Source organism: Neovison vison, chromosome 10 (genome assembly GCF_020171115.1).
Source record: "Neovison vison isolate M4711 chromosome 10, ASM_NN_V1, whole genome shotgun sequence".
NCBI classification, from domain to species: domain Eukaryota; kingdom Metazoa; phylum Chordata; class Mammalia; order Carnivora; family Mustelidae; genus Neogale; species Neogale vison.
In genome coordinates, this window is record NC_058100.1 from 43041585 (window position 1) to 43055534 (window position 13950).

At 52.5% G+C, this 13950-nt stretch overlaps 1 protein-coding gene across 1 annotated transcript in view; it reads right to left on the reverse strand.

Annotated features, from left to right (window-relative positions):
• Positions 1-4855, reverse strand: part of COQ8A (coenzyme Q8A) — a 35973-nt gene extending 31118 nt beyond the window's left edge. The window contains exon 1 of the mRNA XM_044267106.1: positions 4796-4855. The gene's annotated coding sequence lies outside the window, so the exon portion shown is untranslated. The remainder of the gene's footprint in view (positions 1-4795) is intronic.
• Between the last annotated feature and the right edge of the window lie 9095 nt (positions 4856-13950).

Consider the following 13950-nt stretch of genomic DNA (forward strand, 5'->3'; position numbering starts at 1 on the left):
GGAACCACCAGCTCCTCAGCAGCGGGCAGAAGCAGGGCCTGGTGGGCGGGAGGGCACAACAGGACGCCCGCCCCGCTTTCTCTTCCGGCGCCCCAGCCCGCGGGGCTCCCATCCACTCAGCCTGCAGCTGCCTCCTTGCTCCCCCAGAGGCAATGTGCTGCGCGCACCCCCTCTAGCTCCTGTCCCAGAGCCCTCGGAACCAGCCCACCCCTTCCAGCCAGCTCCTCCCCCCTCCTCCACGAGGACGCTCCCCACCCAGCTTGCTTTTGCTTCACTCTCTCCTTCCAGGAATACGTTCCCTCTCACATCCACAAGCCCTCTCTCTCCGCCTTCCTGGGCCAAATATAAAAATTCCCCTGCTGACGGCTCCTCCCTGTTCCCAGAGTTGCCCTAGGTCTGTGCATCCCTGCTGTCAGCCGGGGCAGGCCATCTCAACCGCCAAGGCGGTTCTAGAATGAACCCAGTTACACACACACCACAGCACCCCTCAAAGTCCCACAGGCACCAATGAACAGGCATAGGGAACGTGTCTGGAACAGAACTGTTCTATACCTCGCCTGTAGTAAGGATTAGGTGACCATTTAGATTTACTTACTATGAGAGAGAGAAAGTGTGTGTGCAGAAACAGGGGCCGGGGGTGCGAGGGAGAGAGAGGATCTCACACAGACTGCATGCTGAGCACAGAGCCTGATGCGGGGCTCGATCCCTCCATCCCAGGACTCCAAGATCATGACCAGAGCCAGCTGCCCAACCGACTGGGCCACCCAGGTGCCCCGACATCATACATGTCTCTCAAACTGCACAACTACTTAGTAGAAAGGGTGAACCCACCACACACAAATTAAATCTTAACATGGGGGGGCGTGGAGTCCCAGAGGTACCTCAACCCCTTCGTGTCTAGAACATCACCGTCTATCTTCCCCCAAACCAGCCCCTCCTCCCGCACCCCATTTTCTGCAGGGACACCACCACCCACCCCAAACAGCTCCTCCCCACAACTAGAAACCTCAGCTGTCAGTGCCCAGCCAGCCACTTAATCTGGCCCTCCACCCGCACAGATTTCTATACTCTCGAATCCACGCCTCGCATTCCACATCCCTCCTGCATCCTGGACTCAGACCACACTCATTTCTCACAACCCGCCTCACTGGTCTCCCTGCCTGTTCCGCACACCCAGCCCACCTTGGCACCCTCCCCACAGCAACACCCACAGGCCGCCAGACCTTTGCCCCGCTGCCCTTAGCCTCTAAGCACTTCTCTCTGGGGTGCGGGGCGGTGCGGGGGGCGCACCCACCTCTCAGGCCCCAGCAAGCACTCTCCCAGCCTTTCTCCAGCGGAACCAGCTTGTGTTCCACCCTGGGTCCCCACAGCAGAGGGCCAGTACCCCCAGCCCCCGGACTGTGCCCATATCAGGGCAGGGGGCTCACACTCACTCTCTGTCTCTGTCTGTCTCTCTCCGGGGCCCTCTGGGCTGCCGCTGGATTCAGGAGCCACGGGTGCTCAGCAACCCTCTGGCCTGAACGGAATTCAGCTGGAAACTGCCACAAGCACAGAGCCAAGCCCCCTTGGCCCTGACCGACCGCAGTGCTGAGAGGAAATGCGTGGAAGCACTGCTCTCTGCCTCACCTGAACTCACCCAAACCATAAGGCGGGGCACACAGTGGTCCCTGGACCGCTAACAGCCCCCAGGAAGGGGTGCCTAGAAACTTCCACTGCAACTTAGCAATGCCGAGCCATGTTTACTGCTCGGAAGTCTGGGAAGCACTGACCCCTGACCCTAGCCCCGCCAAACTCCTGCCTCTCCCTGCTGAAATCCTGCTCATCCTCAAAGCCCCCCCAGTGCTCCTCCTCCAAGAAGCCTTCAGTTTCCACCCAGAGCTCCTAGTTCAAACCACACTGAGGGTCCTTACTATAAGGCCCCCCAGTTCAGGGACCCAGGAGCCATTCACTTTGATATTCCCAGTGTCATGCCTGACGAGGTCAATCCATTGAGAGGTGTTCAATGAGGAGTAAAAACCAGATCCGCCTACGGTTCCAGAGTGGGCTCTTCCTCAGGGGCAGGGTGTGGAAGGGCACTGACCCTCAGGGCACACAGGGATTTTTCCAGGTTTGGACCAAGTGTAGTCCTTTTGCCCCAGCCCAGGTAGGATATGAGGACATTTTAAAAAAACAAAAAAAAAAAAAACCAAAACAAAAAAAAAACCAAGTCTAGGGTTCTCGGGACAAGAGCACAGTCACTATTCTACAATACCCCGAAATGTAAATCTAAGCGAAAAACACTTGGCTCTCTCATGAATCTTTTCTACATGCACCCACTGAAAATAAATCATTCCCAAGTATGAAGAATAAAAAGACATTTTAAGGTCATTTCCAACTTAAAATACTCTGTGGGCCCCTGACCTCAAAGCAAGAGGTCAAGGGCTCAGGAACCTGGAACCCCACAAGGAACAATATGCTTGCGGACAGACCAGCGGGTACCCATTCAGCTTGTAAAAAGTGTGGGCAGAAGCCCCCCTCTCATGTCCTGTGCCCAGGGTACTGGCCCTGCCTCAGGGTCCCCAGACTTCACCCATCCCGGAGGAGCCACTCTTGAAGATGTGGACCCTTGAACTCCCCACACCACTCTCTCCCTTCCACTGGCTCCAAGTTCCTGGCCGTTACTCGGCAGGAATGTACGAACTATTTCCAGACGCCACTGTCAGATCAAGACAGCGCTCATCTAAATATTCCTGTCTAATTTTGCACACAGCTCTTGTTTCAAATGACAAAGATAATGACTCAGTGTCCGTAGCTCTTGGCGGAAAATTATCCTGCCAAGTTTGGACTTCTCTAAACTTCTTTTTGAGAAAGGAGAAGTGACCTCTCTGTCCCGATCCTTTTCCAGTGGCAACAAAGGGAGCGCAAAAAGACGGCCTACCTAACAAAGGAATGTAACGGGAAAACCCAGGTACACACCCACAGGATGAGTGAACAAGACAGGGAAATTCATGGGAGGGAGAGGCTTAAGATAGCCTTCCCTGCTCTATGCCATAATCACTGTTTTTCAGCTATTCTGCATTCCCCATTGATTTGGTACTTAGAACTTTGGGAAATAAACTCCAGGTTATATTTAGGGCAACATCTAGACTCAGACGTAAAGCATCTTTCTCTGCATCTTTGACACCGATGCTTCCATCGACCACAGAGGACCTTTACAAATGATGTGTCCGTGCTGCACGCTCTCATGGAGGGGCACACAGCACGTGTAAACACCCCCACACGTCAGCTTGAAATGCAGCCACTTACTCTGCACACCCAGGGCCAGCCCCTTCCCACATCATAAGACACAGGAAGATGACTAAGGCATCACCTTGTGGATAACGGAGTTGGCCTTTCTGCCAGGGTTCAGAAGCTTGAACTTGTTTGGTCACCATTTAAAAACTGTCCCATGGTTATTTCACATGCCTATCCCCCACCCTCTCGCAAAGTCTCCAAAGACAGAAACCACCAGCCTTCTCCTTGTGCACTCCGGACCCAGCCAGTCACTGCCTTGCATCCAACAGGCAAAGTGGATGCCCATGAGTTTCTACCTCCTATTGCTCTCCTGTCCCTCCAGGTGCAGAGGTGGGGTCCCCTTGGAAGCCCATCTATACGGCTTCTATCCCTGGTGTAGGGCAGGGGGCACAGCACTACCCTGGGCCAAACCTCTCAACTACTCACAGGCAGGTCCCAGCACACCTCTCTGGCAGCACTAAAAGACTCTTAAGAGTCTTAGCTCAATGGTTCTCAACCAAGGGCGATATTGACATTTAGGAGACATTCGGCAACATCTGGAGAAATATTTGGTTGTCACACTAGTGTGTGTGTTGGGTGGGGAGCTGCTTCCAGACTCTAGTGGACAAAGCTCAAGTCACCCGCCCACAGCAAAGAACTGTCCAGCCCAAACGTGGAGTCTGAAGACTGGAAAGCCCTGTCTCCGGCGACACACAGGAATGTGCTAAGACCACCTAGGTCACTTTTCCTCCGAGGTGCACAAGGTCAGGCCAAAAATTTTAATAACCCTTGCCTGCATTACTTGCAAGGCTGAACAAAATACCCAGAGCCATCGCCAGAGTCTTAAGGATTCTGCTCCTGTGAACCAAGAGCACCCCCTTGTCTATTCTCAGAAGAGCCCTCCTGGAAGGATGACTTGTCCGTCCACAACAGGACAGCGGGCAGGCTGGTATCACGCATATTCTGGGCTCCTTTGGTCACCACTTAAGCTTGGCAGGCCCGGCTCTTGGGTCTTGCGTCACGCACACCCAATGCCCCAGGAAGCAGGACATGTGTTCCAATGGGCTGTGCCCGGCCAGTCGAGAGCCTCTGGCCCTTCAGGAGGCTGGCACCTCTCAGCCACGTGGAGAGCCCCAGCACCCAGGCCTGACCTGGCAGCATTCCTGTCCCCGAGGCAGACGGGCACACTGCGTGTGGCGGGGGCCTGGGGCTAGGGAGAGGCAGCAGCTCAGGGAATTTAGCCCAAAGGCCCAGGAAAAGCGAACGAAGAAAAGGACCAAGAAGGGCCCCCTTCTCCAAGTACACCCCGAACCCCCGTGAAACCCGACAGCGGGGCCGGGCCACGGGAACGAAGACCCTGAGACAGCCGGGCCAGGGGGACGACCGGGCGGGGGCTCCGAGGAGGCAGGCGCGTCGGGCGGACGAGCGGAAAGGCCACGGGAAGCCGCCGCGCTGCAGCGGGACGCGGGAAGGGCGCGCGCGAGTGTAAGGCGAAGCCCGCTGTGCCCCCGGAGCGCGCGGCGGGCAAGCGCCGCAGCCTTACCCCGCGGCAGGAAGCGGAGCTCCGCGGTCACCTTCGCGCCGCCTGCGCGCGCACGCCAGCCGCAGCGCCGGCGCCGCACGCGCCCCGGATCTGTTTACCGACTCGCCCGCGCCGGGGCTCCCGGCGTCCGCGGCCCCGCCCCACAGGCGCTCCCATTGGTCGCACCTCCTTGGCAGGCCACACGCTGCGCGGCGCGGGGCAGCGTGCTCGGCCCGTGCGCTCGCGCCGTGGCCAATGGGGACCGAGGGCGGAGCGAGGGGAGCCAATGGGAGGCCGTCCAGCGCTCGCGGGCAGAGAGGAGCCCCCCGCACCCCCGCGTCGTACCCTCGGCGCTGCCCTTCGCCCTAGTTGGGAAACCGTGACTGCGGGCCGCGCGGAGGGGGGTTCCCGGGGCCTGGCCGGGGCCGGGGCCTGGGCGGCGGGGCGTGGGCCCTGGGACCGACCCTCCGCCAGCTCTCCGCCCCAGCCGGAGCTCACAGCGCCTCTCCCGCCTCCCGCCCTGCCCTCTAGATGCTAGTTTGTCCTGCAGTGGGTGTGTGCGTACCCCCCAATAACCCAAGACGCCAGTGCCTGGGGCGTTCGGGTGGGAAGCACGGCGCGCCAGTAGTCCTCGGGCGATCTCCAAAATTCTTCCGCATGACACAATGATAGACGGCACACAGTTTTTTCCACCAGCAGGCAAACCCAGTGAGCGACCTCTCACCGTTCACCCCATCCCCGGCTCTCTGCTTCCGTTTCCAGCAAGGTTCATGGAAGCGTTACCTATATTCATTTTCTCTACTTCCTTCTCTCCCATTCTGCCTGAACCCATCCGGTCAGCCCTCCCCCCGCGCACCCCCAGAGCAATGCACCTGGGACCTCCATGCTGCCAGAACCAAGCAGCCGGTCCGCAGGGCTCATCTAAACGGTCCCTGGCAGGTGACACAGTGGGCCACGCCTTCTGTTTTCTCGGTGGTTGCCCTGGGGTGTAACTAACATCCTGGTCCAAGTTAATACGAGCTTGATTTCGATAATACACAGTGACTTTGTTCCTCTATAGCTCCATTCTCAAACCTTCCCATGTTGGTATTGTCCTACAATTACAGCTTTATACGTCACCCACCCCCTACAGATGATGTATTAGTGCTTTATGCAATTAAATCAGGTGGAGAAGTAAGAGTTACAAACGAAAAATACACTTGTGCTGCCTATTACATTTACCTATAAGGTTTCCTTTAGCGGGGTTCCTTGTTTCTTCATGCAGATTTGATTTACTGTCCCTCCATTTCAGCCTAAAGGATTCCATTTATTTTATTTTATTTTTTTACAGGGCAGATGTGCCCCAGTCATGAATGCCCTTGATGCTTGCTCATCTGGCAAAGTCTTTTTTTTTTTTTTTTTTTTTTACGATTTTTATTTATTTATTTGACAGAGAGATCACACGTAGGCAGAGAGGTAGAGAGGCAGACAGGGGGTCGGGGGGAAGCAGGCTCCCTGCTGAGCAGAGAGCCTGATGTGGGGCTCAATCACAGGATTCTGAGACCATGACCTGAGGGGAAGGCAGAGGCTTAAGCTACTGGGCGCTCAGGCACCCCCATCTAGCGAAGTCGATCTGTCCTTCATTTTTGAAGGATAGTTTTGCTGGTTATAAAATGTTTAATTAAAAGGGTTTCTTTCCTCCAGTGCTTTAAACAGATCATGCCATAGCCTTCTGGCCTCCATGGTTTCTGATGAGAAATCAGATGTTAATCTTACTGAGGATCTTTCTACCCCATGAGTGGCTTCTTCTTTGCTGTTCTCAAGGTTCTTTGTTTTTGTCTTCTGATATGTGTCTTGGTATTTAGCCTATCTCTGAGCTTATTCTATTGGAGTTTGATATACATCTTGGACATACAGATTAATGTTTTTCATTAAAATTGGGAAGTTTTCTGACTTTTTTTCAAATATTCTTTTTTAAAGATTTATTTATTTATGATTGGGAGAGAGAGAAAGGGGGGGAATAGAGGGAGAGGGAGAGCAGGGTCCCCACTGAACCCATGTGAGGCTTGATCTCAGGACCCTGAGGTCATGACCAGAGCCATAATCAAGAGTCAGACACTTACCTGACTGACGCACCCAAGTGCCTCTCAAATATTCTTTAGTGCACTCTTTCCTCTCTCTCCTCTCCTTGTGGGACTCCTATAACATGTATGTTGGTATGTTGGATGATATCCCACAGATTTCTAGGGCTGGGTTCATTTTTCTTCAATCTCTTTCCATCTGTTTCCTTGAAAGTGGATCGTCTGAATTAATCTTTCTTCAAGTCAAGATGCTTTCTCCTGCCTGCTCAAACCTGTTGTGGAAACATGGGGGTGAATTTTTCATTTTAGTCCATGTTTTTCTCAACTCCAGAACTCCTATCTGATTTTTTTTTTATCATTTCTATCTTTTTACTGATATTCTCTATTGGGGGAGATAACATCTCAAAATTTTATTTCATTATTTAAACATGGTTTCATTGCCTCTTTAAATATATTTAAAATAGCTGATTTAAAGTCTAACAAGGAGGGGCTCCTGGGTGGCTCGGTTGAGCGTCCAACTCTTGGTTTCAGCTCAGGTCATGATCTGAGGTCAAGCCCTGCGTGGGGCTCCCTGCTCTGTGGGGATTCTGCTTCTCCCTCTCCCATGCCCCCTACTTGTGTTCCTCCCCCATCAAATAAAATAAATGCAATTTTAAAGAGAGATTTATTTATTTGGGAGAGAGAGAGAGCAGTGCCAGTGGACAGGGAGGGGCACAGGGAGAGGGAGAAGGAGAAACAGATTCCCTGCTGAGGACAAAGCCTGAGGCAGGGCTCCATCTCACGACCCTGAGATCATGATCTAAGCCCAAGTCAAGAATCGGAGGCTTAACCAACTGAGCCACCCCGATGCCGCTCAATGTTCCTTTATATATATAGGCAAAGATACACACACACTCATATTCTATTGCAGTCATATTATACACTCTGTTGTTTTTTTATTGAACATTATAGCCTGAAACTTTCCAAATTTGTACACAGAGAAGCATCCTCACTCTTTTTTCAATATTACGTTATGTGGACAAGCCATAATTTCTTTAACTATCCTCCCACTGATGGACATGCAGACTGTCTCTACTCTCGCTACTTCAAAGAGCACTGCAGTGAATAACCCGGTTTTTGAAACGTGATGAGCTTGGACCTCGGTGAGGCTGGGTTGGCGGGCAGAGCCCATGAGTGTCCTCACTGTGCTCAGAGGCCTGACAGGCATGACTTGCTGACTCCAAGATTCACCACACAACCACACCCCCCAAACACCCAGTGGTGAGAAAAGATCATTTCCTGAGCACCGGTGATGGACCACCACACGCCACCATCTGAGGAGGTCACCAGACTTGGGAAAATCCAACCCAGTCCTGCTAAGAGAATCACTTCAAGGAATCCCCAAGCTTGTTCAATGAAGGGAAGAGTAATGACTGTAATTAGCCCAGTGCACAATTGGAAGGAATTAAGCACATTACAGAAGTGGCTCAGCAGGCCGCGACTAGAGACAGCCCGACCCCGCCCACGAATCACGCCTGCCCATGCTCGCAACACGCTTCGCAATGGCGTATTATTTCTCTTTTTCACATTAATTTTCTGTCAACATACTGCCGCATATGGGCATTAGCGACAGAAGCCAAATTGTTGGTTTGACTTTTTTTCTATTTTTAAACTGAGATAGAATTGATACGGAGTAAAAGGCGCAGATCTTAAGCTATGTCACCAGTTTGTATAAATGAACACAGAACAATTTCTTTCCCTCCAGAATGTTCCTCCATGCCCTCTTCCCAGTCACCCCCCACCTTGCCCCAGGCAACTGTTCTAAGACGATTTTATTAAGGAAAAACAGCTAATTCTACAACAGGGATGGGGAGGTAGAAAAGCGTGAATCAAAAAAGGGAGGGTAATTCATTCTCCTGTCCTTAAATTCTCGAGTTAGTGTGCGAAGCCATCCTGGTTGCTGAGTATGTATCTGACTTTGTTCTCCCTCAGCCACTGGATACTTACTTAAAACTTTTTTTGGGGGTGGGGGGGCCACCTGGGTGCTTCAGTTGATTAAGAATCTGCCTTCAGCTCAGGTCATGATCTTGGGGTCCTGGGACTGAGCCTCACCTTGGTCTCCCTGCTTAGTGGAGAGTCTGTTTCTCCCTCTGTCCCTCCCCTGCCCCACTCAGGCTATCCATCTCTTTCTTTCTCTCTCTCTCTCGCTTTCATTCTCTCTCAAATAAATAAATTAAATATTTTTTTAAAAGTTTAATTCACCTGTATTTAGAGTAATTTCTAGCTTTGGGCCCCCAGTTCATAGATTAGAGAAGCAGCCACATGCTGGAAACTGGAAGCTGTGAACAGAGCCAAACCGTGTGTCGGCGACTCGCACCCCATCCCTCTGAGACATACAGAACCAGGGTGAAGACAGCAGAGGTGTGAAGGGGAGTTCGGGAAGGAGAAAAGCCGTGTGCCCGAGGCAAGGAAGAAGCCTACAAGGAAAAGAACTGCAGCCTGGAAGTGAGGACAGTCCAAGGGCACACGCAAGGCTCCACTTTGCCAGTGACTGAGGAGGTTGAAGGTCAATGTGAACTTTCAGTAAAGAGCAGAGAAAGCCTGGCTCCCTCGGGGGAAGCAAGCAATCCCTGCTGGAGAGCTGGGAACCTTCTGGGGGGAGGGCAGAATGTCCCACTGGTGATTGAACTTGGGGTTTTGTTTTCTTTTTCTGTGCTGGTGCAAGAAATGATCTCAGTCACCTTAGTCGTGGCAAAGCATTTCACCCCGAGAACCCCAGGGGTGTGCGCGGCGGGGAAAGGGTGTGCAGGGAGGCAGTGGTAGGAGCAAGAACATAACGGTGGGTGGTTCAGCTGACACGGAAAGGCTCGCTGCCTCCCAGTGCTAAGGACCCCAAGGAAGAGTAAAGGTCAGGAGTTCTGCATCCATGGGGATACCATGTCCAAGGCACCTCTTACCTAGAGTCCCCGCGGCAGCGGGTGCCTGGGTGGGAGTGGGCAGCTATGAATTTAACAGAAGAGCAGAACTCCGAGATCATGGCTCTGGACCACAGGGAAGGGGTACTGTTGGCCAAGCTCAGAGTGACAACAGGGCAACTGTCCTTCCTGAGGGGTCACAGGGACCTGGGGACTCACATGACTGCCAGACTAGAGACCAGTGGTCTCCGCTTGCCTCTGAAGGTCAGACTGACTGTGGGCCCTATACAAGCTGCGTAAGCCTCTGGGTTTGAAAGACGGACTAAACTTGCTGCTAATCAGGCAAATGGGGAATGAAGCTGGTTCTTCATTGGGGAAAATATAAGGCAGGATTGCCCCACAGTCTGATTTTGTGGGGCAATTCAGGCCTCACCTGACCCCGAGATCTCTCTGTACTGAGCTAGCACTTCCTGCCTTAACAGCAACTTCTAGAACTTGTGCTCCAACTAACCTGGAATGCCATGCCTGTTGGCTTTCTGCCTCTGGGGCTTTATTCTTACTGCTCCCTTGGCCTCCCTTGCTCTCCCTTCACACCTGCAAGCCTCATACTCCCACTCACTCTCTAAGACCTAATTCCTATGTTACTGGCTACGTGGTGCATCTCTGGCCCCTAAGCCAGCTGCAGCCGGTCTCCTCTAACTGTTACAGGACTGCATTTTAGTACGTGCATGCCTCTTTCTCCCATTACATCCGGTAGTGTATTGTAGTTAGGAGCCAACAGTCTTTGTGTATCTAATACACTGTAAACTGTATGATTTGATGTTTCCCATAGTGCCTCGTACCTAGGAAGTACCCCTTCTATTTAAAAAAAAAAATTGTTGGGGTGCCTGGATGGCTCAGTGGGTTAGGGCCTCTTCCTTCAGCTCTGGTCATGATCCCGGGGTCCTGGGATCGAGCCCTGCTTCGGGCTCTCTGCTCAGGAGGGAGCCTGCTTCCTCCTATCTCTTTACCTACCTCTCTGCCTACTTGTGATCTCTGTCTGTCAAATAAATAAATAAAATCTTAAAAAAAAAAATTGTGGGATGCCTGGGTGGCTCAGTTGGTGAAGCGTCTGACTCAATTTTGGCTCAGGTCGTGATCTCAAGGTCGTGAGATGGAGCCCAGTGTGGGGCTCCATGCTCAGCACGGAGTCTGCTTCTCTCCCTCTGCCCCACCCGCTGCTTGTGGGGCCTGCTCTCTTTCTCTCTCTCAGATAAACAAATAAAATCCTTAAAAAATTGCTTTCAAGGTGCGGTAGGCGTTGGGAGTGTCTTTCCAACCCCTCTTGCACACCCCCTCCCTGTGTAGTCACCACCAGTGCAAGAGGCCTTGGCGTCACCCAGCTCCAGGCCCTATGCCTAAGCCCATCTCAAACCACTTGCCGCAGTGATAGGTTTTTTGGAGGCCGAGCCGATCCGCACGTGGATGGCCTCCCCAGAGCGCTTGGCCCTGGGGGGTCGAACCAGAATAAATCTCAGGACTTGTGCTCAGGGGTTCCTGGAAGCGAGAGCCCCACGCTCCCCAGACTCGTTGTCAAGAAATTCCAACTAAGCTGTCGAGTTCCTGCGGAGCCGCTGTTTACCAGCGTCGGGGACCAGGAAGAAAGCCCGCCTGGAAGGGAATCCGGCCCATGAAGGAGGACAGGGCAGAGAGAATCCGAGAGGCAGAGGTGGAGCCCTGGTTAAAACCTCCTGGAAGCTTGCCCTAACAGTTACCTTTGGAGCCGTGAGAAACAGTAAATTCTCTCCATGGTTTCTCCTACTTGCCCCCCCAGCGTCATCCTGACCAGTGTACTGGGAATGCAGTACCGTGGTGAGTACTGTGGGCTCACACACGTGTGTGCGCGTGCACACACACACACACACACACACACACCCCACCTTACTGGGAGGCAAATCCTCCCCACACCTCCTTCGGTAACAATTAATAAGACATGAAACTGATGTCTTCTAATAATTTCCTGTGTTAAAAATGATTTTGGGGCATCCGGGTGGTGCAGTCTGTTGGGCGGATGCCCGACTCTTGGTTTCCGCTTGGGTCATGATCTCAGGGTCGTGAGATCAAGCTGTGTAATAGGCTCTATGCTCAGTGAGGGGTCTCCTTGAGATTCTCCCTCTCCCTCTGCCCCTCCCCTGGGTTGTGCACGCACGTGTGCTCGCTCTCTCTCAGATAAATAACTAACATCTTTTTTTTAAAAATGATTATACAATGTTAACCTGAATTCTTAAGGCTATCCCAGACTCTAGCAACTGTTAACAAATTATAAAATTTTTTTCCATTAAAAAAAATCAGTAGAGGGATGCCTGAGTGGCTTAGTTGGTTAAGCTTCTGCCTTTGGCTCAGGTCATGATCCCAGGGTCCTGGCATCTAGTCCCATATCAGGCTCCTTGCTCAGCGGAAAGTCTGCTTCTCCCTCTGCCCGACAACCCCCTGCTTAGGCTTGCTTTCTCTCTCTCTCTCTCCCTCTCTCTGACAAATAAAATCCTTAAAAAATTTTTAAAAATTAATATATTGTTTGTGACCATTTTTAGTAAAAGTAATAAAGTCAGCTTGGGTTTAAAGTTTATTTACTTGTTTTTAGTAATGTCTACACCCGCTGTGGGGCTCGAAACCTCTTCCTACTGAGCCAGCCCGGCGTGCCCCAAAGTCAGCTTCTACCTTAATGTGAAGTTTGTACTTTTCAACATTTTCCTCAAAAGGTGAAATGGGGTTCTAATACTTGGGAGGAGATACTGACATTTTTCTTGATTAATCCCGTGCCTTGACGCTATTTACAACTTTAAGATTTTCCCAACCTGCTCGTTCACTTGCTTTCTTGGCGCGCGTCCCTGGGCGTCCTCTCCGGGGGCCGAGCTCCTCGTGAGCTGGGGGACCCTGTCTTGCATCTCCAGTCTCTTTCGTAACCCCCTGCTGTCGGTAGCCCCAGCGCTGGTGCTGGGTAGATAGACCGTGGAAATTTCCACAGCAGCTGCTCGGCCCCAGCTCCCCCCACCTGGGACCTGGCCCGAGAGTCCTACCAGCCCAAGGACACTGAGCCTGGCACTGGTCAGGCCCTCAGTCTATTTATGACTTTTTATCTCAGGGTTTGTGCCTTGGTACTTTGCACTCAGGAAACCTCCCCCTCTCCACACCAGTCAACATGCATGCTTATCTGGAACAGAGGAGAAGAGCGGGTCTGATAAACTCTCTCCCTCCGTGGCCGCGTGCATGGCCCCAACATCTCCAGGCTTTCAGCTGGGGGCCTAAATCCTTTGATCGAAATGAAGGACATTTCTGACATTCAGACAAGATAGCTTTATGACCCTAATGAGCCTACTCCTGGATCTGTTTCTTGAGTGCTTCTCTTCACTGGGGAACGTTTATCTCCTTGGGGCGGGGGGGACAGAACCTCTTCCTTACTTGCACCATTCATACCCCTGAGCTCCAAGCATCGGCCCCTCAAGGGCTCTGTGGGAGGCACTCAGGGAAGAGCTGAGTCCATGAGCGCCCGGGAGCCCCCGGGGCCGGAGAAGCTGGCCCCTTTCTACCCCAGCTCTCTCCTCCCGGACATGGAGTGAGAACAAGGGGCCGGGAGCCAGAGAACCCGGGAACAGGGCAAAGCTCTGCCATGGCACCAGGTCCCTTCGCTACATGACAGACCCTCTTGGGCCTCAGTGTTCTGAGGCACAAAATACCTGACTACCTACCTAATCCTTAGTTTTATCTTATGATATTATGATGATTTTTTTTTTTAGCAATGGCTAGGTTGATGGCGTAACTCAGATGTCAGCTGAAGCCTCCCTAAATAAAATGGGTTCACACATCCCCTCTACATCCCGTGGGACTCCAAATCCTCCCCCAAAAGTTTGGCCAGGACAGAAGGTAGAAGAAGGCTCCCATCCACGTGGTCACCTCTGGCCCTGAGCTCTGGCAGCTGCCAAGTCCCGTCAGTCTGTGGGTCGTCCTGCTATCGGCAGGCTGTCCCCGTCCAGAGCCGGCCAAGCCCTTGAGGGGAATGGAGGATCTATCTGATGGCTGCACCATAGACACCTCTGCTCCCCAGGATTCTTCAGCCATCCCTGCCTCTGAGGGCTTCTACCAGCTGTCTCCCCTCATGGGGTGGTCCAGTTTTCCCCTGCCCATTTCTGCTAAATTCTTGCCACAGGGACAGTTCCATTTCCTAGAAAGCAGAGAAAATGAAAAG